The sequence below is a fragment of the Crocodylus porosus genome, unplaced genomic scaffold (genome assembly GCF_001723895.1).
Source record: "Crocodylus porosus isolate Cpor-Errol unplaced genomic scaffold, CroPor_comp1, whole genome shotgun sequence".
NCBI lineage: Eukaryota > Metazoa > Chordata > Crocodylia > Crocodylidae > Crocodylus > Crocodylus porosus.
Window position 1 is genome coordinate 35,183,534 of NW_017728910.1, and position 24,875 is coordinate 35,208,408.

General features: G+C 43.1%; 1 protein-coding gene across 4 annotated transcripts in view; it reads left to right on the plus strand.

The window, feature by feature from the left end:
• The window catches only part of SPHKAP (SPHK1 interactor, AKAP domain containing), a 123,798-nt gene that overhangs the window by 589 nt on the left and 98,334 nt on the right, over positions 1 to 24,875 (plus strand). The gene's annotated exons all lie outside the window — the stretch shown is intronic.

The following is a 24,875-nucleotide window of genomic DNA, read 5'->3' on the forward strand; positions in this document are numbered from 1 at the left end:
GGAGTCTCCCCGCTCCCCCAGCCGTCCGCGGCGGCCGGAGCGCGGATGCCGGGACGCTGACGGCAGCGCGAGGAGCCGAGCCCGCGCGTCCCGCGGGAGCAGCGCCGTGCGGCCGGCGAACGGGAGCGGGAGCGGTCCAGTAGGAAACCCGCCGGGGCGCGCGGTGCGGGCGGCTTTCCTGCGGGTCCGCGGCCCAGGGCAGGAGCGCGGCGGGCGAGCCCGGCCGTGCCCCTCGTGCCAGCGCCGCGAGCCAGGGCCAGGCGCGGCTCCGGGGCAGGCGGAGGCTTTTCCAGCACCCGCTCGTGCTTGTGCATAGGGCGAGTCCGGCCCTGCTGCTGTAACCGCGTTGGTCCCAGGGGGCTGCTGTTCTCCAGGCCCGGTTTGGGGCTCCCTGCCGCCCTAGTAGGCGCCACCGCTTAAGGCAGGAGAGTAGAGCAGGTGTCTGAACCGCTTAGGGGTGTCGGGCAAGATCTTCTTGTGTAAACCGAAAGTGATCAAGCGCATGAATAGAGCCTAGCAGAGCAATTCTCAGCCAGGGCCCCCTGGCACCCTAGGGTGCTTTGAGATTATTTTTTTTTTGAAAGAGTGCTGCAGGATGCTATTCAGCATTTAGGGGCACAAACACAATTCACAGGTTAACCCCAGAGATTTTAGATAGATATTCATGGTGTCAAAAATAGCCTGTCCTGTTAAGATCTTTCGAGTTGGTTGCAACAGAAAAACCACTCTATTATTTTGTAGTCAAAAAACACAAGGGAAAAGTGAGAGCTGGCTGATTTTCTGAGAGGAGATGCCATGAATCTAAAAAGTTTGAGGACCACAGGTCTAGAAGAACAAGATTGGACTGAAGTAGGTTTAATACATTCTACATACAGAAATTAAGCTTTTACTGCTGTACGTTATAAGGCTCCATTGCCTTCTACAAGGCAAGAGAGATCAGAAAGACAAGTGTGTTTGTTTTTTTTAAAGTACCCATGAATGTAGTTGTTTAAATGGAGTTTAAGTTAAGTAGTTTGCTTTCTATTGCTTCAGTGCTGACTAAAATTAAAATTTATATGTAATGGTTTCTTAGTAAAGCAATACAAGTGACATCTTCTAAGCTTTTTCACACTTTTCACTGGACAGCATATGTCAATCATGCTGTTTAGGCAGAGAATAAAATAGAAGTACAGGAGTCTTTGGTTACCTCTGTTCTACTGAGAGGTATTTAAGGCATTAAAAAAAACCTAGCAGATGCTATGCATCAGAGTAAAGCGTAAATCAAAACAAAACTTCCTTTGAGAGAATATGGATGTATAAATAAAAAGGAAAATGTGATTACAATTGACTTTTAAGATTAATCTTAAAATTCTGTTTACTTCTGACTACACCAGATAGACAAAACTATTTTGTGTACATGGTTGAATTAAAAGGGTAAGAGATTAAAGCCTCCCTCATGTTTTTCAATGGATACAGTAGGATGGCATTTTTGCTGCATGTAAAGTACCCAAAAGGCACAACTACAGATCACCCTACGGTGACGCTGTGATGCTGAGGGTCTACACGATTGCCAACTATGTTGCTCTAGCAGCACACTTTCCTGGTACAGTGCGCTGCTACAGTGACATAGCGGCAAAATCTAACTGTGCACCGTGCAGTAACCATCCATACCGTACTGTACTTTAGCATCATGACCTGTAGATGCACCCAATGAGAACTAAAGTAAGTGCTGATACTAGACATGCACGCAGTTAAAAATGGGGTTGTGGGAAATGCAAAGCAATAGCTTGCTTGCAGAAAATGCAGAACTACTCAGGCTCCCGTTAGCTTCAGTGGGCCAGGGAGCCTGAAGGAAAACTCAAGATGCATGACAATTCCTTATGTGATTACTACTAAAAAAAAAAAAATAAATCAGAGATTTTGCCTTTATTTTACCTGAAAAGCTTTAAGTAAACAACTTGGCTATAACGCCCCCCCCACCACCAAAAAAAGCTTCTGCTATGCTTGACTGCAACAGATTTTTTTGATAATACAGTTTCTCTCTCAAACCATAGCAGTAACATCTCTGCCACAGCATAATTCACAGCCTGAAAATAGCTTTTTCTCTCCTCAACCTTTCAGATCCCTGTGAAGAAGCAATTGCAGGATCAGGGACCAGAATACTTAACTGTATCATTAAATTAGTTTTTAAGCAGTGACATGTTTTCACAGATCTCAAAAAAAAATACTGCTTTATAATGCAAGGGATTCATAGTTTTTAAGGCCAGATGGATCCTTAGATCATCTAATCTGACTTTTTATATTTCACAGGCCATGACATTTCATCCACTTGGCCCTGTGTTGTTGAGCTCAGAAACTTGTTTCTAACTAAAACGTATGTTCCAAAGGCACTGAGTCAGAATATGAAGATGTCACAAGGCAGAGAAATCTACCTCTTTTCTTGACACTTTGTTCCAGTGTTTACCTCAGCATCATATTCAATGCATGCCTTTCTTCTAGTTTGGATCTATCTGGATTTAGCTTCCAGCCATTGGTTCTTGTTTAGGGTAGTGATATGATTTTTAAGGAAATCCGGGACACTGCCCTCTCTCCCCCACAAGTCAGTAAGCACTGCTAGAGGCAGAGGTAGGCAGGCAAGGACACAGGGCACAGTCTGCTGGGAAGGAGGAGCAACATGGTGTGTATGCCCAGTCCAGCTTCTCCTAAGCAGCAGCTGGAGGTGGGGAGTAGGCTGGGGACTGCTCCAATCTGCCCACCTTGCTCCTAGTGCCTGCTCATCCACCTGCCTGGCACACCATGCCACTCTGCTTCCCCACTGGACTATGCCCTGCTCCCGTGTCCGATTGCCTCTGGGACTTTCGCCAACCGTCTAGGACCAGCCTATGAAGTGTAGGATGTATGGTCACCCTATTCTTGCTGCATCTTTCTCCGCTAGATGAGGCAGTTCTTTCAGATCCGGTCTTTTCTCCTGTTGTCACACAATATCACACCTTTTTGTTAAGCTAAACAGATTCAGCTCCAAATTTCTCATTCTAAGGAAATTTTCCCAATCCCTATTTTTATGACTCTTTTCTCAGTTTCCAGTTTTTCCAATATCCTTCTTAAACTGTTAGCACATTTTTATTCCGATTGTACTTCCAAGGATTATGTTAGCTCATTTTGTCCCATCAGCCTGTAAGCTCATACCAGGTTGCTGGCCAGCTACCACATCCCCCATTGCTCTGGCTGTAACAGCAGCTGGAGTCTCCAAATTCTCCTCTTCTCCTCTGCCTGCTGCATCCTGCCCCTGCCCAGAGGGCAGGGCACTGTAGTGTGCATCATGGGGAGCTGAAAGTGTTGGGGGGTGGGGGGCAGGGAACCACATCCATGTAGGGCATGGGGGAAGGGGCACCAGCATGGGGGGATGCCTATATGGGTGACTGGCCTTGTGCCTAACACTAGACTGACTCTAGCCACTAGCCCCTCACCAGGCATTAGGCTCTTCCTGTCCCTCTTTCTGGGGCCACTCTCTACCCCTCACTGGGGCTAACTCTGTGCCCCCTTCCTGGGACTTGGGGTCTTACACCCCCAAGGATTCAGGTGCCTTTTCCTTGGTGTGCCTGGCCCCACTATCTGTTCTATCACCACTGAGTAGTGGGGGCTAGGGTTATAAGATGCTCCTACCTGCCTTTTACTGGTAGCCAACTGGCCTGCCATTTCTGGGGAGCTGCCCTGCCACAGGCAGCCCCATCAGGCCATTCTTCCTCAGGAGGGTGCAGTTTCAAGTCATACCCAGGACCAGGAGCCTCCTGCCATCCCCATAGCTCCTGCCCTTACCTCCAAGACATTCCTGAGCAGCTGCCCAGCCAGATGTTGTACTGCTGGCTCAGCCCTGAGTGCCTGAGCTAAAATGGAGTCTGCTCAGCTCTCTCTTCCAATCACATGGCTCTCACCAGGTCTTATGACCACCTCATCAGGGCTGGCCTTCACTGCTGGCTGCCCTGCTGCCACTCAAAGCCCTTAAAGTGACAGGCATCAAAGGTGCTTTGTTGCATAGACATCTAAAGAATAAGATCCCCAGAAAGCTAAAAGACTGTAAGAATAGGTATTTAAAAGTAGCCACATGAAATGCCAAGGAGAAGAGGTATACATATCCATCCAACTTCCCCTGCATTCCTCCATCCCCTGCTTCTCCCAACCTACTGCACTCCGGGATTTCAGCACCTTCCTCCATCTCAAAGCAAGGTCCCTATTTTTGTGGGATTCACAACTTGAACCATTTCTTAGAGTTGCATACTTAATCCAACGATTTGTTACAAAGTCTGGTTAGTGGTAGTGCCACTGCTTCTCTTTTATAGCTCAATGGTTAAAGCCCTCACCTAGGATACAAGTCCTACTTCTTCACTGGTTGATTGCATCTCTCCTACCTGACGGCTGTAACCAACAAGCTACAGGGTATTTTTGGGTAGGGCTCTCTAACCCTCCTGTTGAAACAGTTTCATTTTTATGACCTAAAGATACATCAGATCAGAAAGTGTACATACACAACTCAGTAGCCATGGGATTGCCAACTGGGGCCCATGGGCCATATTTTGCCTGCCCCTGCCCTAGGTGCTTACTTTTCTCTAACCTTCTTTGGCACAATGACTATTTGATTATTCCCTGAAAATTAGAGTAGTTTCTACAGCAGATATTAATAATTGTATCTAGATGGCATGGTTGTTAAAGGATTTGCTTCAAATCCCCTTAACAGAGGTGGGAATTAAATTTGTTTTTCCACTTCCAAGGTCAATGCTCTAACTACTGGCAACTCCTCTTCCATTTGTATTTTTTGAGAGACCTACCCGTGTGAGGTCTGTTCTAAGAACACCTACCGGCTTGAGCCCTGCAGGGGAAATGGACAGAAGAATGACTAGGTTGTGGGTTCCAACAGAACATGTGCACCGAACTGCTGCTCAGCACCATTAAAATGAGGCAGTTCTGGGTATACACAGAGGCAGATCTTTCAACTATCAAGGGACTTTATGGTAACTTCGGTAACTACACTTGAGGCATCTCCAAGATTATTTGGCAGCCTTCAGGATCTAGGGTTCGGGCTCTGCAAGGGTGGGCAGCTAGACAGGATTCAGCTACTTAAGTCCTTTTATGGATCTAGCAGTGTGGCCTCTAAATTCTCTTCAGAGTCTGTTCTTTCCAGGTTACAGTCCCCAGCTGTGGCCTATGTTGTTTCAAGATGTGTATCTTTGCATTTGACCATTTCCAAAGTACATTTGAATCATTAGGTATGACTGCTAGATCATGTGTGACTGCTGTACCATTGTTGTTTATTGTCCACCCACCTGGGTGCCATTTGAACCTTATCAGCATTTACTTTATATTCCAGATAATCGGTGAAAATGTTTAAGTGCTAGGCACACTACAGATCCCAGTGGAAAACAAAAATAAACAGAAAAAAACCACAAAAATTCCCATTCAGTGACAATATTTTGTTATTATTCCTTAATATCTGTCAGTTCAGCCTTTTCTCAATCCATTTGATGCATACCTTATAGATACTGTGATTAAAAAGAAATACATATGTAATGTCAGGCAGTACTAAGCCAAACACTGTTGCATTTGTATTGATTAGCCAAAATATCTCCTGAAAGAATGAAACCCTGTTTAAACAGGACTTTCATGTAAGTAGAGTTTTATATAGAAACTATGCTGAGTGATTATTATCTTAATTCTATAATTATCGATTGATTTCCATATCAGTTTTTCTATTATTTTGTCCAGAACTGAAGTTTGGCAAACTAGCCTCTACCTTCCCTTTTTGAATAATGTTACAACATTAGTATTCGCTCAGTCTAATGAAATATGTCCACTATTCCAGTATCTAGAAGGTACATGCTAAAGATCTCTTGAACCAACTAGAGATTGATTTCTTTCTGGCTGGCTGTCTTTCTAACACTTGGGTTTTTATTTATCCAGGATTGCCAATTTAAATCAGGATTTCATCCACAGAGATATTGTTTTACCTCCTTGTCCAGGTCCCGTTAACAAATTAGAAGGTGCTTCTTCATTCTGTGTAATAAGAATATATTACTGCTTCTTTCCAAATAAAAGAGGTTTCTGATTTTTTTTCTTTATCATTAACAGTTTCACCATTTCCAGTTAACAATGGGATCATAAAATAGCTGCTTCTTTTTTCCCCTCAATTTCCCAACATAAATTTATTTCCCAAAGCATTCTTTTGTCCTCAGCTCTTCTAGCCTTGATTTCCTCCCTGGTGTCCAGCTTTGTGTTGCAATTTTCTACACTTAACTCATAACTTCTAAATTATATTGACTGTTATTGGTTTCTGTTTTCTCCATTTGTAATATATTGGATTTTTCTTTCTTTTTTATGTCCAATTGCTGTATTAATTGGCTAAAAAAATTAATAGGCTAAAAACTATCGTAGTTATCTTCTGTCTTCATCATGACATATTAGCCAACTTTTTAAGAACTGCCAATTTTCATTCATATTTTCTTGTCTAATATTATATGATAGCATATTTTTAAAAAAAGAATATGTTTGATGAAGAGTAAAGAAATTTGGTGGGAGAGAAGGTTTGTAGTTGTAGAAAAATATACAACACAATGAAATAGTCTATATACAGGCAAAATATCTAGTTAATCAAAAGTATTCTTGTGCAGAGAGCCAAGAGGGAACTCTTTGTACCCTTAAACAGTTCCAGCAGAAGCTTCCAAACAGGGGCACCAATAGGGCAACTTAACTTAAGCCCTGTAGTGACACTGTCAGTTTAGGAGTACTGCAACAGTTCTTGCCGAGAGTCAGATCTGCTGAACAGTTGGTATCATTGAATTAAAGCCTTTTAATCAGAAAGATGCATGGGATTTATAGTGTCTGGACTTGCATGGACCACAGCTTCAGGAATACAGTCCTTAACTGTATCACAGGGTCTTGTGTGGATTAGTTATTTAAACAGGCTAAATCTTATAGCTGTTCTGTTTATGAAATTCAGCACTCTATAGAGAGAACATGGGACCTGTGTGTCACATAGAGCCTAGAAAGCTCAAGTGCAAGTGTACCCATCCCTTACCTCAGTGCAAAGCTGGTCTTATGGAGAATGGTGCCCTGGGTGAACTGGTATTGATATCCCACTTCTTGCCCCCCACTCCCCCTTTCCCCAAGTCACCGGCATGGGGGGAGGTGTAGGGGGGTGAGGTATGTTTTTGAGCATGTGTGGGGTGTGCGTGTAAGTGGGGGATGTGTGTGCATGAGGAACACACATGTCCCAGCAGCTGTGGGTGGTAGGGGGATCCTGTGGGCTATCACAAAGCTAATCTAATGCACTGTGACAAAGTATAATGACCAAATTAATTGTTATTAAAAAAAGGAGACAGCTAATTGAATCATAAACATAATATCCTAATTCAGTCAATGTCAATGGAGCCCTAGAAACAGATTTCTATAGACCAAAATTAGTATGGTTATACAAACCAGAATATCTACATGATGCATGGCACTTCCTGTAGTTGAAATCCTGACTGTAGTTCACAGCTAATAAAAGCCAGAATTCCAAAAAGCCCCATTTCAAAATGTCCCACTAACTCTTAAGCCACTTTTGAAAGCAAAGCGTAGGTCTTTCAGCATAAAACTTAACCACTTTTTGGTATTGGGACCCCAGGGACGGGAGGGGGAAGGGTGTCTCTAATCTCTTTGAAGTCCATGGGGACACAGAATTGTGGCTGATCAGCATTTTAGGATTTTGTGGAAAGTAAAAACTGAAATAAATCCTGAACTGTATTAATAAGTTTGACTTTTTTAAATCCCTTTAGAAGAAATATAACTGTGAGGACAAGCAGACCAAAAATCACATATCCCCCATCACACTAAGTAGGGCCAACTGCACAAACAGCCCCACTGAAGTCACTGTAGGATTCTATATGGAGTACGATACCAGTCAGAGGGCCTATCTACATGGGACGCTTTACTATGTATTAAACTAATCTAATGCACTGTAAAGTGTCACCATCTACTCCTGTATATCAAATTAATCTAATATGCCATTTTCTAGTGCCTGTAGAAATTGTAGCATTAAACTAATGCACCGAAGCACACATGTAGGCACCAGGGAGCCACAGGGGGTGGAAGGAACTGTCCTGGCTCAGTGGGATGCTGCCTACCAGCCACATGGAGATGGATCCTGATCTCCATGGGTCTGGGAGGTGGCTTCCTGGCAGCTAGGATAGCTCTCCCCAGCCCTGCAAAGATCAGGACCAGCCCCCATGCTCTTTGAAAGCCTGGGGCCAGCACCCAAGGGAGCCTGGAGCTCCCCTTGGCTGCTGCAGGCAGGCAGGGCAGGGCAGGAGCAGCCCCATACTTAACTGCTCCTGTCAGAAGGAAATTCACTCCCAATGGGAGCATGTTCAGATGCATGCAGGGGCGCAGTTTAATGTGTCTGAATTTTCAGTGCAGAAAATTCAGGCCTATTAACTGCATGTGTAGACATGCCCAGTATGACTGGACATCAGATCCTGGCCCAAGAAATCTTCCTAATAAAAGCTTTTCTACTTCATTTCATCCTAGTCAAAGATCAAAAGAAAATAAAGTTATTAATCACCAAAAGGCAGTTGTGTGCATTTGAAACTGATGCTTAGTAATTGGCATACTAATGCAACATTTCACAGATGAGCAGTGAATAGTAATGACAATTATTTTTTACCAGGTGGCAATCCTTGAGAATGCAAAAGGATCGCACGTGTAAGTGTTAGAGAAAGTGGAGCAGAACCAGGCTGTGTAGCATTTGACCATATGATTCTTATGCACCCAAAATTCCTCATGATTTCTCAATGATTTCTAGCTGCCCAGGCACCCAAGAGCAAATTCTTAACCCAGCAGTCAATGTGAGTGGTCAAGTCAGGCCCTTTATGTACAGATGAAAACAAGAGAGAAGCATACTCTGAACAAGGCCCCAAAGTAGTTTTACAGATTCACTGTAATCTAGTGCTTGTAGAAGCTCTGCAGTTTTACAGTGTCATCCCACCAAGGGGAAAAAGAATTGAATTAGATTTAAAGTTACCAACGCAGTGATGCAGCTCATCAGACATGTACTGTTAGATTTAGCATCTTACACTCTGTGTATAGTTAAGAGCACAGTTAATTTTTAAACTTTAGAAGAGAAACTTAACAGTCTTCTCAGCAGCACCCTGAAGAGGAGTTGCAGCAGCATCCTGACACAGCTCTGCTCTATGAGGCTGGAGGCTTGAGCTCTGCTTCTGTTTCAGTGCCCCAGGGCATAACCTCTATCAGGTATGACTCTGGAGTTTGAGAAATCAGAGTGGCACTCAGGAAAAGAGTGGTGTTCAACTTATGGCACACCTGTCAAAAAGTTTGTTCACCGCTGGTTTAAGGCATCTTTTCATCCTTTATTCAATGCTGTCTGAGAACACCATAATTCTCAGACATCACAACCAAAGGTTCAGGAAAATCCTATCATTTTTCCAAATTGTGCTAATTTATTGTAAGGCTTTCAGTTTAATAATCAATCTCCATCTGATGTCTTCTTCACTGCTTCATTTAATACTTGATCTCTTCAGCAACTTCCCAATCTATAATCCATTATTTGGATCACTCTTATTATTAACCATTATCCTCTTGTTTTGTACTCTTGTGCATTTCTTGGCACTAATTCATTCACACTCAATGGTTTTAGTTCTCTGATGCTCCCACAGAGCAGCATACCATTATTCAAGTACTATAAATTGGTTGTGCAACACCCTTCAAGCTTGATTCCTCCGTCAAAATCTTGTAGCAAATAAGTTTAAAAGCTGAGAAAACGGCACACATCCTTGGCAGACACTACAATATTCTTAAACTATCTTGTCAAACCTGCGGCTGTTTACACTGCTGCCTATTGGCTGACACACAACTTTCTTATCCATTCTGTGATGTATTTAGGAAATCCCATTTCACACATCACTTTCCATATTTCCACTTCACTTTCCATAAAGAGCAACACAGTCAAAATCTTCTGCATTATTGATAAAATGTAAGGAGGTACTCTACATTCATAACATTTTCCAATAATCTTTATAGCGTGCAGATTTGATTCCTTGTTTCTCTCTATTTTCTGAAAACAATTTGCTTAGTAGCCACTGCCTTCTTAATGCTCTACCATTAATAATGACATAAGACTTCTTTTAGTATCTTACAAAAAATGTAATAATTATAAGTCACCATTTTTGGGATTGGTACAAACATATTATTTTGTCTTTACTGCAGTCTTGTGAGACCAGAACCCTTTTACATAGTCTCAAAAAAAAAATAATTCAGTGGAAGGCCGTAGGAAAAGGCAGAATTCCATTAGTATACTTGTACCCCCAGGCAACTTTTCTTTTGCTGACATGTCTTTTGTTTCATCCTTAAAGGGTGAGGGCTCTAGTAACCAACTGCTTTGTCTCTTGGCCCTTCATATTCCAGCATGAGTCTTGCAGTATCTCCATATCTTGTGTCTCTACTTTCAATCAATGATGGATCATGGCTATTTTTAATATCTTTTTCCCTTTTAGTTTTTGTGCAGTATCAGAAAACGTATACTTCATGTTATTCACATTTTTCCCCACCAGTTCCACACCTCTTTTCACTATCTGTTGCTTACTGCATTCTGAAAAGTCTGCCCCATGATTTAAGAAAAAAAAAAAAAGAAAAAAGCCTGTAGGTATTGTATTCAGCTAATTTCCTGGTCCTTTGGTCCTAGAAGGCTTTGAGTTTTTTTGTGCTTTGCATGTTTTATTTAGGGATTTGTCTTTCAGCTGTTTTCTGAACACCTTTGTGCTCCCAGAGCTCCAATGGATATTATTCTTCTCCCATTAAAAAAAATATTTAATCCTGTTTTTAATTATAGAATCATAGAAAATTAGGGTTGGAAGGTGCCTCAGGATGTCATCTAGTCTAACCCCCTGCTCAAGGCAGGACCATCCCCAACTAGATAATCCCAGCTAAAGCTTTGTCTTAACCTCCAAGGATGGAGATTCCACCACCACATCTCTGGGTAACCTGTTCCAGTGTTTTACTACCCTCCTAGTGAGAGAGTTTTTCCTAATACCTAACCAAACTTCCCTTGCTGCAACTTGAGACCGTTGCTCCTTGTTCTGTCATCTGCCACCACCAAGAAGAGTCGAGCTCCATCCTTTTTTCAAACTCCCCTTCAGGTAGCTGAAGGCTGCTATTAAATCCCTCTCAGTCTTCTCTTCTCTTCTTAAAGCTAAATTAGTTCAGTTCCCTCAGCTTCTTGTCATAATTCATTTTCCCCAGCCCCCTCACCATTTTTGTTACCCTCTGCCAGACTCTCCATTTTGTCCACATCCTTTCTGTTGTCGGGTGCCCAAAACTGAACACAGTACTCCAGATGTGGCCTCACCGGTGCTGAAGAGAAGGGAAGAATCACTTCCCTGGATCTACTGGCAGCACTCCTACCGATGCAGCCCTGTATGCCATTAGCCTTCTTTATAGCAAGGGCACACTGTTGGCTCATATTCAGCTTATTGTCCACTGTAACTTCCAGGTCCTTTTCTGCAGAGCTGCTCTCAGCCAGTCAGCCTCCAGCCTCTAGTGATGCACGGGATTGCTCTGTTTTAAGTGCAGGATTTTGCACTTGCCCTTGTTGAATATCATGAGACTCCTTTTGGCACAATCTTCCAATTTGTTTAGGTCACTCCAAATCCTAGCCCTACCCTCCAGCGTATCTACCGCTCCTCCCAGCTTAGTGTCATCTGCAGACTTGCTGAGCATGTAAAATATGCCATCTTCCAGGTCGTTGATAAAGACATTTAAACAGAAAGGGCAGCAGGACTGATCCCTGGGGCACTCCACTTGAAACTGGCTGCCAGCTAGACATGGAGCTATTGAGTACTACCCTTTCTGAGCCCAATGCTCGAGCCATTTTTCTGTCCATCTTACAGTCCATTCATCCAGCCTGTACTTCCTTAGCTTGCCTGCAAGAATGTTGTGGCAGACCATGAAAAGCCTTGCTAAAATCAAGGCATATATCACTTCCATTGGTCTCTCTGCATCCACAGAGCCAGTCACCTCATCATAGAAGGCAATCAGGTTCATCAGGCGTGACTTGCCCTTGGTGAATCCATGCCGACTGGTCCTAATCACCTTCTCCTTCAAGTGCTTAGAAATGGATTTCTTGAGAGTTTGCTCTATGATGAGGAGTAATCTCAACTGAGAAGTAATTTGGGATACTTATAAAAGTATAAATGCTGTCAGACTGTCCTCAGCCTAATTTTTACAAGGGCAGCTAGTAATTGAGTATCATATCTGTACTCTACATGCGTTTTGGTTTTCATAGCAAGATACAACTATTCACAAGTTGGCATTAGAAACGATCTCTTGATTCTGCAGCTCATTGCTATGCTAACTCTATAATCTTTTTTTTTGCCATAAGAACGCTTAACTTCTAGCATTAACTGGCTACTCCTACTATCGAAATGGCCTTGTTCACTATCTGCGAAAACTTGGATCCATCTTTTCAAAAGCATCTTGATACTTGCCTGCCTGCCAAAAAAATACTGTTGGCATTCTAAAATATATAAAGAACTCTTTCCTCAGAGGCAGTTGCTTCCTTTTGACTGAATTTTAGGAATATGGTTCCCACAACAGGAGGAAAACCTGCACAACACACTAGGGACAGCAGGACCCTCTTCCCTCTTGATATATTTTGAGGTCTATGACCTATGTCTCAGTGCCATAATACAGTTCTTTTGTGACTTCATTTTGGCCAAAAAACTAAGGTAGTGGCAATGTCCTTCTTCTCTTTAAGCATTTACAGATCTGCAAGCTGTCATGTAATTAGGATATTACTGCTTTTAAATCCACTTTGCATTGATGAGACATACCACAAGGTATCTGAGAATCAGTTCATATAAAAAGGAAGAGAGACAGAGATTAAGGAACACACTGGAAAAAAAGACAGCATTGTTGACATTTTGCTAAGAATAATACAGAAGCATTTTGTTTTTTGGTAAGGAAAACAAAGATGGTCAAAATGCTGAAAAGGTATTTTGGTTCATACCTCTGATAACACAGTGAGTGCAAATAAGACCTATGGAGAAGTGATTTTGCAGTACCAGTGTCCGAAAATTCAGACTTTTATATCAGTGAAGAGTTAAATCTGTAACATCTGCAAGTAAAACAGTTAGATTTGTGTTTTTACTGGGACATCAATAGGGAAATAGACCTGCATAGGAATGCAGCAGCCTCCTAAGTTATGTTAAAATAAGAATTTTTCTGTAAGCATGTGATGAGGGAGTATAACCTTTGGCATAAAAATTATCACAGAATGGACCCGTATTTTAACTTGAGAGGTTAGGAGCAGAACTAAAAATCATCATAAAAACACTCTCTCATTAGGCAAGTAGAATTTACAAAAGTCAATTAGATTAAGACGCTCTAATTAGATATTATTTATTAATTGGAATCACTGAGACTAGAGATCAACTACCTAATATTTTGCTACATAAGCCTTATTTATTTCAGTTGCACCCATGGAATTTGCCTGTCTATTGTCCAAGTAAAAGCATATGTTGTTATAGTTAAACAATCCTTGTGATGCTGGATTTTTAATTGTTTTTTTTACTTCCTCTAAATTCTGTAGAAAGTAAATACATTGAAACAATCTGTCCCAACCCAGTATGAGGTGAGCTTCTAAAATGTCATATTTGTTACAAAGAACTTTTTTGAAAAACATACTAAATTTTGATTTCTTATAAAATCAACACATTATACATTCTGTCAGATTTGGGGCTTAGTTTTGAACTCTGATGAATTTTAATACTAGAAAATTATCCCCAACTTTGTACCATTTAGATTTGAAGTAATAAGTAACATTTATTAAAATATTTTACTACCAGTAAATTGACTGTTACAATAATGCTACAGTATAAGATGCTTTCCTATTCTATTACATGCCTTGAAATTAAGAATTTATGTTTTCAGTACTATGCAGTTTCAGTCACAGCAAAAATGGTTTATGTGAGTCTTTCTGTGAAAATAGTGACCCTGCTTCTTAAGAAGTTATGTTCAAAATAGACAAAAGGGTTCAGTTATTTAGCTAAATTCATTATGCTATTCAGTTAGCTCTTGAAAATAAATGTGTGCACAAGAGCCCCCTGGTGGCACAGCATGGATCTTAGCAGGCTTCTGCAGTCTGCCTGGCAACAGATAGCAGCAGCACATAGGGTAGTCCTGACTGGCTGACCTAGATTGCACAGTGTCAGCCTGTGTCTCCCTGACACACAATCTGAGATTATGAAGGGGGTGCATTCTGTTCCCTGCTCAACTAGACTAGTAGAATCCAGTGAGTGACATGCTGTCTCCCTGGGAGTGAGAGAAGCAAAGCACCCTGGGATGCTGGAGGACTATGCTATGGCTTCTCTCAGAAGGGTAAATTGTACAGACAGTGTGCTCTCCCAGGAGAAACTGCCTTGGGAGTAATTTAATCTTGGTTGTTTCCAGGTTTTTTTTCCCTTCTGAAGCAACCATTTTTTGCTCTGGGAGAAAACATCTGTACAGTCAGGTTTTCCTCCTGAGACAGCAGCAATTCTCCCAGGACAAAATGAATGTCTTACATGAGTTTATTAGTGAAGTATGCCTACTCAAAAAGTCAGAAGTCCCAAATACACAATTATTTTAAATGAGGCAGTTAAACACATATGTAGAACATATGGTAATTTAACCCACAGTCTTCCTAGCCCATGGGTTTTTATAGAAAGGGACATAACTACTTACAAAGCTCTTTCTGGGAACTTTTTTCCTTTGTTGAATACAGGAATTTATAAATGGTTTAATGCTATGATTTATTTTCTTTTTTTCTGTGCACTTCAGAGCAGATATTTTGGAATTCAGTCTTACTATGCTTGAACAAGCAAATATATGACAGCCTTGTTCCCAATTCTGAGGGTATAAAAGAGGACAAGGATTGGGATGATGTTAGTTTACTCTCTCCCCTTCCCTCATAACGCCCCCTGTTCCCTCCTCCCCCCCCAAAAAATAAATCGATTAAAAAAAAAAAATCAAAAAAAAAAATCAGGAATTAAAACCAACTCAGGACTACACTGATTTCCACTGGCTGGAATGGTCCATTAGGAAAGATGAGAAGTAGGGTCATCAAAAGAGCACTCCAGTTCTGCCTGAACACATTCTGTGCATGGCAAGAGGCCTTGAAAAAAACAGTTTAAATTCATTTTATACCATCCCAAACTTCTGACTGCCTCTTTCAGTTCTTTCTTTATGAATTTCTAGTGTTTTGTGTATTCTTGAATCCAGTACTTTAGTCCTTACATGTTCTCAACAGCTTGGAGGATTCACATACGTGTAATCTATTTTGCATTACCCTCTCTCTCACACAAGTTCCCCATCTGCTAGTTGGAGACTTTCTGAATTTTTTTTTAATATTTCTCATGGCAAAGTTTCTTCACAGTCTTATGGGTTTGTAGTAGAGAATACGCAACAGTCAAGTTTTACAACTCAGTAATTCACACAAGCTATTCGCTTACACTTTTATCTAGAACTTGAATTTTTGTTATGGTGTTTCATCGGCTTTCCTTTGTTTGCCAAAAGCTTTTTACCTTTATGAATACCACTGTCCTTTTTGAAGATACATAAAATTGTTTTCATGAGTGTAAAACACTCACAAGCTTATCAGTAAATATTTGAAGACAAATCCAGTGTTCATTGTAAGCAAACTCTATAAATCAGCACTTTCACTTCTAAGTAAAGCTATACAACAACCTATTTTTAACACAGGTGATCTTGACAGCACAACTATATTTCAATGACACTGGGACATCTAGTGAGTTTTAATTAGTTACATGCCTTTTTCATTTAAATAAAATAAAAATTAACTTTTCACTTGCTTTCAAATTCTTCGCCTTTCAAAACTGTTGAATTGCAGTAGTATGAAATCCAACCAACTAAAAGCTTGTACACAGCCGTGTTTAAGAAACAGCTTGTAAGAAAGAATTAAGCAGTACTGTATCACTTTGTATACTTTGTCCTTACAGACTTGCCTATTCCTATGACTCTTGCAACAGACCTTCAGAGGCTTGGGACATGGAACAAGTACATGGAGATACCGCATGAACAGATTAAATTTTCCTGAACAGAAATTTTCAAACCAAGACAACATAAGATGCCAAAAAGATTCTCAATAAGCTAGTTAAACCATGATGCTATGATATTCCTAAGCTACCTCTTCCGTTAGATTTTCCCAAGAGCCATCCTCTCTGTCTTTCACTGGTATGAGCCACAAGGTAGAGAAAGCCTTCTGACTTGCAGATGTCCCAGTCATTTGTCACTGACGGGCCTTCTTGTCCCCTCCGGGGAGCTCTGTTTTCCTGGTTGGAAACTATTCCCCTTCTGGACCAGTTTGTCTCTGTGGGTGATCTTCTCTCGTGTCACCAAACCCCGCTCTCGCCTGCCATGACTTGGTGTTTCCTTAGTGGGGCAGGGCTAGTGCACAGGTCCCTTGGTGGCCCGGGCTTGGCCCACCGGTTGCACACGGGGCTCCGCCACCCCTTACACCCCGGCTTCCCGCCACCTCTGGGCTCCGCTTCTCTGATCAGGCTTTGCTGCTTCCGCCAGCTTCTCCCACGGCTTACTTACTCAATCCCACAGACTGTAGGATGCTGCTATGCCGCTCCCTTTCGGTTGACCTCCTCACCGTGACCTAGACCAGAGCCTAATCTGCACCCTCTATCGACCCCTCGCCACAAGCCCTCCACCCGGTGTGGCTCTTCCCCTGTGTCATCACTAACTATATCGCTATCCCTCCACCAGTTCCTAAGTAGCCTGGGATGGGAGGGGAAGGGATTCCCCCCCTCAGTAGCCCTCCAGTTGTCCCACTCCTGATACTTGACCCGACGTCCCTGGGTCTTGGCGGCGATCCTGCCCTGATCTCCATTCAGCCCGGGGATTCTCGGTCTTCCGCCCCTCTTCAGTGAGTCCCGCACCCACCGTTGCAGAACTTACTTCGGAGTCCCCGAACTCTTCTTGGATCATCCCAATCCTTCGTCGCTCACCCGATCTGTCACTCCCTGCACGATCGGACGTCGTCCCCGTCGGGCTCTCGATCAGGGTCGCCTCCTCCTCCAGGGCTCCAGCTCGGCGGGCTTTGTCCCCGGGGTCCTCTGCTGGCACTTTCCTGTCCCGCCGCATGATCCCTGAGCCATCCGCCGCCTCCAAAGCAGCGGCCGCCATTTTTAAATCTCCCAGCCGGCGTCTGACGTCATCGTCAGCTGCCGGCCGCAGCTGTACATAGACGCGGCTGACAAGCCGCACAGGTTCTCCCTTCGCCACGGTGTTCCTCTCCGCCCGTCCTTCTGGTAAGTTTTCCCAGCTTCTTCGGGTCCCGGGACATCATTCTTTTTCAAAATTTGCCTTTGGGTTTGTGGGTTCCTTATTTTAGGAGCCCAGTTGAAGACACCTTGAACATGGCTTTGCTAAGAGCTGTGGGTGCTCAGCAGCTCTCAAAGTCAAGTCCATGGAAGCTGCAGGTGTCCAGTATGTCTGAAGAACAGACCTAACACATCCCCCATTTTGACCCCTGAAGATCACTGATCACTTTTGAAAATTGGGCTGCTTCGACTGTAGAAGGGCACAGCCCTGACAGACTCCAGTCTCTCCTCCTGCTCTCTGGAGATGCTGCTTCTGGTGAGGCTATAGAGCCAATGTCCCTTATGAATCCTGCCTCAGATCTTGCACTTTTCTCTGCACCAGAAGAAATTTCTTATGAAATACTTGGAAACAGGAGGCCCATGCAAAGGCAGTTTTGTTGGATGGAGACCCTCTCCTGATCTATACTCCAAATATTTTGCTGCACTCCAACCACTTTACCCTCAGTGACCACTGACTTTGCAAAGATTAAACATGGTGCAGCTTAACATGCAACATTGTAATGTGTGTGGCTATTACAGTGGTCTAATATGGCCCTACAACAACCATTATCTTCACATTCAAAAGGAGTGACTGAAACACAGGGCATCTTATATTTAAGCAGAGCCAGATGACTCAGAAAACAATGTTAAATATTAACCAATTTAAAAAGGGGGTGGGGTGGGGGCAGCAACAGGTAACAAGAATTGAGCCTCTCAATTTTATATTGGCACCCAAGTATTGAGCAACCCAATAATTTTGATGGGCTACTCAGAGTAAGAGACTGCTATGGTACCATCCTATGGTAAATTGGCAGAATAGGACCTAGAAAATAAACCTGCAATAATTTTTTTGTTTAGGAATGTCTGTTGAAACTTCCTCCTCTTAAAAACAAACCAGGTACACCACTAAAAGTTAAATAGCAGCACACAGGTGACCGTCAAGGAGTTCTACCTTTATTTTCAGTACCAAATAATATAATGCCATAGAACAGAATGTTTTAATTGTTTAAATCTTCATTTTTCTACAATATCCTGCTGCTTGAGACACTTTACAAGTGGTTTAGCACATGCTTAATGGCTTGTACTATAGCTATCCAAAGAAAGAATTTATACCACCATCAGAATTTATTAAAGCTAGAGGGTCAGATTCTGCACTGGCTTTCATCTGCAGGGATTGAGCATGCAGAAAGTGTGCAGAGCTTCAGGCAGAGACTATTATGATGAGAGCAAAAACAGCCAGATCATAGATTGGGGCATCTCAGGGAAGGGATAAATGGGCCTTTTCCTGAGCCAACCCTTCTGCCTTCTCTTTCTTTTCTCTTGGGGGTACTGGAATGCAGATAGTCCAAGCCACTGCAACCTCCCCTCCCAGGTGGCACTATGCAAAAACTACAGAGGCCACCTAAAAAAGATGGCAAAAGTCAGGAAATTTGAGACACACTAAGAACTTTACTTCTGACTAGATTTTTTTTTCTGCTTTAGGCTTATGGCTGTTTGTGGCAGCCTCCTGCACCCAGCTCAGTATCCCTCAACTCTCTTATTTCATTCAATTCCATTCCCTTTTCTCTCCTAGTAGCTCATTATTTCATATACATACAGGTAACATGACAGTTGACATTACATCAGTCTCCCTATTTATGTTATACCTCTTCCTCACCAAAATGGATTCAAGAATCTTTGGACCATGGACCAGCTATTTCTGTATTTGTACAGCACCTAATACTGGGGACCCTAGGAATTACTGTAATTATCCTACTGATTTTTATACAGATAAGTCAGCACAATAAATACCCCACCTTATCCTGGATCTTAGCCTGTAACAAATCAGTATTACATGAATGAAAAATACTGAAGCTTACTACCTCATGCAAGTTGAGCAGCTAATCCTAGTAAGTGTTCAACCAAAGCTTAGGGGAGAGCAACTCAATCTCCCAATGAAATGGCACAAACATGTAAACACAAGAGCAGTGTGGCATTTTTAGTGAGCCCAAGTTCTCCAGTGTCCCTCTGTACAAACCCTGTTAGCAGATTAGATTTTCCTCAAGAGTCCTGTTAATATTCTCTCACCAGTTTAGGACTATTTTTGTTTCGCACTAGAACTCATTGCCTCCCTTGATACCGCTAAGCCATCCCCTTCCTACTAGATATAGTTTCTTCACAAGGTTCATAACAACAATTATGGAAAAAAGCCAGGTGTTTTGCTTTTTAAATTTCACCAAATAGTAGGTATTTTTCCTACATTTCCCTTACAAGTTCTGACAACTCCCCTTCTTTCCCCTGCGTCCTCTTTAGTTTTATGCTGTGCTATATTTAACAGCATATTTTGCACTTCTTTCCAAAGGAATGCGTTTTATTTTCAAACATACAACTTACTCTCTTGCCTTATTGATTTTCATCTCCCTACCCCACCCTGCAGTTTCCCTAGTAACAATTAACAGGTTTTATTTTAATATAGTAACTGCTTCCCCTATCCCCCCACCCAAAAAAAAAGTTCCTCCCAAACCCTTAACCCTCCCTCTTTACAACACACACAGACTATGAGAACAAAGACATTTTTGTGAGACCCTTTTGTTAAGATGTTAATAGTACATTACAGGCTAGATTCAACCTTATGGCCCAAAGAAGAAAAAAAAGAGAACCAGCCATGGCCAGGTAGGGAAGTGACAGTAATACCAGTGTAAGGCAGCTTCAGTTTCCAGTGGAGGACATCAACAGGTTCCCCACCTTTGAGGGCTACTGAATCAACATATTTCACAGCCTTCTACCTAGCCATCACTGCATAAATTACACTAGACACCTGCAAATGACCTAGAAGGGCATTTGAAGACTTTTCAATAAAATGGTTGCTTACCTGGTCAGGAATCAGGTCATCAGCTATCTTTTGGCTTCCTTGCTGACTGGGAGTTTGTAGTTGTCTGTTTGGTGGATCAACAGTTTGGCCTGGATTCTGGGCAAAGAATGAGTTCAAATAAACTTTCATCCCATCTCCAGTGTATTTTAGCCCTCTGCAGATTCAGTGATATCCTTCCTTAGCTATTTCTAGGCTCAAGGAATAGTCTTTAAGCTTGCAACATCTGCCTCAGTCTCCATATGTTGATCCAAGATTCAAAGGGAGCTTCCTCCTACTCTCTCCAGGGACCCCTGAATGACAACCAGTGCCAGCTTTCCATCACTCCAGGTCTCTTCCTGCTCCTGCCTTTCATCCTCCCCAGAGACAATTTATCACCTCCCTCCTCACGGGGTCCTTTTTGAGTTCAGTGATTCTCCCACTCTCTTAGCAATAAACTCCACTCTCTCCAGAGGGTTTTCCTAGTAAGCAGCCCATCCCACTCTAATCCAGCTTTGTAGTGTGATCTGGGAGGCAACCCTGCTAGGCACAGGTGTGGAAGAGCAGGGTAAATTCAGTTAGTGCATTTGTATTTTCAGTGATCTGTTTGTTTAGGTTCTATACATCCTACCTCTCTCCCCACCAGCCACTTCCATATGGCACTTTTATAGCGTATGAATTCTTCCCCAGTCCCATGTCATGGCAGACTTAACAGTCAGCAGGGGCCTTAGGCCAGGTTTTGTGCTGGTAGAAACAAACCTGTTCTAGTGCCTAGAAGTCTTTGTGCCTTGAACATGTACAAGAGTAAAACAAAGCTCTTGTAACATTCTGTGAAAGCAGTGATCACTTGGGAAGCCATAGCTGAGGCATCCCTTGGGAAGCTACAATGTTATGTTTGTACGGTCTCAGACAGAAGAGCTTCAAACCAAGTACCTTTCATGGTGCTGGCTACTGATCCAGCATGACTCGATCCTCATCTTCCTCAGCTCATTTTTATATTGGTGTGACTCATCTGACTCAAAAGCAGTTGTTTCCACTTTACAACTGAATTAGGACATATGTATATAAACCTAGTTATTCTTATTTTAGGAATCAATCACCAAATTAAGGTTTCTAAAAAGAGATCATGGAAATATTTTCTTCAGATATATTCTGGACTTAGTGATTTCTCACTTAATAGTTTTTAAACCATATTTAAAATAATAAGAAAAAGGCTTCCAGATTTATTTTCCCAGTGACGGTGGAATAGATGCATTAAGGGGTCAGTGAATGGAAATATATATATACTTTTAAAATCAGAATTACTGTAGGACAATTTACCTTTTCTCCACTGTTTGATAGGCATTAGCTTCTAGCATAATTCCTGGCATTTCTGTAGCTGCATTACTTCAATAAAGGTGAAATATAGATTAGCTGTAAAATACCAGCATGTGCACCCAGTGGAAGTGTTGGAATTAGAGATTCAAAAATAAAGCAATACAATTTTACTTTTGTAGTGCAGTGATCTATGAAACTAACATCTTGGTCAATTACTTGGTAGACAACATTAGCTGACAACTTCAGTTAAGAAAGTGTTCAACAGCTTCATTTTCTACTGAATTCAGGAGCCCCGAATTAGTAGCAAAGGGAGCTAGGAACCTTTCAGGAAGCCCTGAGCATCCTTCAGGTTCATACCCTAATATTGCCACCAATTATATTATGTACTTGGGTCCCACATCCATAAGAAAAATCAGACATTTGTTTGAGGTATTTATAGGTTGCCTGTTTGACTAACCATCTGTGCTCTGATTGAAGTACACACATGGTCCACACTGAATCAAAATCAATTCTAACATTAAAATAGTATCTTCAACAGTGTTAAATCTGAAGATTTTTACTGCCAATGACTGTTGACCATTTATATGCACAGTTAAACTTTAAAACTGAGTTCCAAATCCAAAAGATAACAGAAAAGTTGAAAGAAACGCAAGAGTAGTCCTTTTGTTAGGAACTGGGTCATTAAGGTTTTAAGCCACAAAATCAGTAGGAGTTGTTTAAGGACTACAAACTTTAGAAAACCAGAACTTTAGAAAACTGGGCTGCTTGTTTAGAGCCTATTTTCAACAAGCTTTTACCTTAAAGCTTGTGCATAGTCTGTTTGAAATCCATGGCCTTACCCGTGCTTGAAGTGACAATCATGCTGATTGATGTATGTTGCCAAATGAGCATCAAAGAGACTAATTTTGAACACTCAGCCTGCTATTCTGACTGGTGCATAGAACTCCCTTCCCTCCCTCTTCCCATGTCTTTATAAGGGACAGATTGGGCAAAAAGCACTTGCTTTCCTCCCATCCAGTAGTCAGGTTGACTTCCTCTCAGGTTGGCGAAGCAGGACAAGCCTGTACTTCCTTGCATGGCTGTGAGTAATGACAATTATTTTTAGCTCTAAACTATCTCTTCTATTGAATAAGCAGTCACAGGACTTTATAAATTCAGTTTGACCTGTTCAGATATCCTAATGTTTTAAAGAGCTTTCTACAAAGGGTAGGTGACTGAAGGGACTTTTAGTACCATGTGCATTTAGGATTTTTCTCACATCTATAAAAAGTCTCCAAAATGGCTTTATGTACACTTCAGCATATCTTTTACATCATTTTGAAGGCCAGTAACTTTCTGACACATGAAGTTTAGTGGAGTTCTGAGCACAAAATATCCTGGTGTTTTTAATCTATGTATTAAAAATACAGTAATAGCATGTATTAAATACAGTAATAGCAAAGATCATTGTTTATATTGAGTGTGAATGCAAAAATGGAATGGCAAAGGGTGGGTGTCTGACTTTAATGTTGACTCGTGCTAACATCTCTTTCATTTGCCAGTGGCCAGTATTGGATATGATTTTTCTTTTGAGGCAATATGAAGCAATTGCAAGTACAGACCGTCCTCAGACTTACAATGTAATAGATTCCTGAAAACCGCGTCTTAAGTCAAAGCGTTGTAGGTCGGAACCAAGTTTCCCATAGGAACAATGTTATAAAAGGGGATTGGTTCTTTTATGATGCTCCACACAGCTGCATCCAATTGGTAAGTCTGTTGTCATGGGGGAGTGGGGAGAGAAAGGGCATGGGGGGCAAACCAGTGCCCCCGCAGTGAGGGAGAGATTGGAGCTGGGGCTGGGACAGAGGTTGGGGCAAGCGCGGCTCAGCTGGGGCAGGGGGGCATGGGGAGGTGATGGGTTGGCTCACGCTGCTGTGTATCGCCAGTCCAGAAGCAGCTTGTCTGGCGGCTTGTCTGGCAGCTCTCGTCACTGCTCCCACCGCTGGTCCATGAGGGCATAGGGGTGGGGTACGTGCCCCCAGATCTGTGCGGGGAGGGCGGGGCTGGGGCTGCACCCTGGGCAGGTGCTGGGACTGGGGGCTATACCTTTCTGCCACTCACCCAGGCAGGGCAGGGGCACTGTGCTGCTTCCAGACAAGTGGCACACAGCAGCAGGAGCCCCCCTGTGCCTCTCCACGCCTCTCAGCTTCGTCCTGCATCTCCACACCCTGCCCCAGCAGGGTGAGTGGCAGCTGGGCACTGGTGGGGGGGCATGTGCCCCCGGATCAGAGTGGGACAGGCAGCAGAGTGGAAGATTGGGGGGGGCTGCAGCCACCTTAAAATTTGCCATAGCCTCTGCCGCTTATCCAGAGCCCAGTGCAGTGCAACTGCAGCTCCCCCCGCTCCACCTTGATCTGGAGGCACCCTCCCGCCTTGCTTTGTAGCCATTCACCCAGCTGGGGTGGGGTGGGGGTATGCAGGACAAAGCCACTGGTCATCCAGGAGGCATGGGGAAGTCAGGGCAGCTCCCCCTGCTGCACGCTGCTTGTCTGGAGACAGTGCAGCAGCTCTGCCCCACTCCGTCTGGGTGAGTGACAGGAGGGCATACCCCCTGCTCCCAGCACTTGCCGCTGCCTGGCTGGAGAGCAGCCCGAACCCTGGCCCCATCCATCCCACATTGATCCAGGAGCGTATGCCCCCCTCGCCCCATTCCCTCCCAGATCTGCAGTGGGAGCAGCAGTGAGAGACGCCAAATGACCTGCCAGAAGAGCAGCTCCTAAACCAGGAGCACGCAGTGGTGACAGCCGCCCCATCCCCTCCTCAAACCTCTCCTCCTGCCCCAGCTGGACAGCGCTTGCCCGAGCCCCTGTTCCAGCCCCAGCCCCAATCTCTCCCTTGCTGCAGGGATGCTGGTCTGCCCTCCCACACTTCTTCCCTTCCCCATCACCCCCACCACAAGGGACTTATCAGCAGAAGGCAGCTGTATCCAGCATAGTAAAGTCAAAACCCATATCAGAACCTTGAAACAGGGTGTTTATTTATAAAGATCATAAGTGCCATTCGTCATAACTTAAAAAGTTGTAAGTTGAGGACTGCCTGTAGTACTGTTCCTTACACACATGTAATCATGGCAGTTCCAATAGAGGCAGGCCTCTGTTGAAGTTTAGGGAGCATGGCTGCCTGGAATAAGGTAGAAATTACTGGGAACAGTCATTGTAAGATCCATCAAGAAGCTGAAACACAACAGTGCATGGTAGAAAACACCAGAAGTTGATGCCACTCTAAGGAATCAACTTAGGTCAGACATGTTCTTAGGTGGGACTTGTGGATCCTGGAGTCAGCCAGTGCTCTAAGTGGAATAGGAC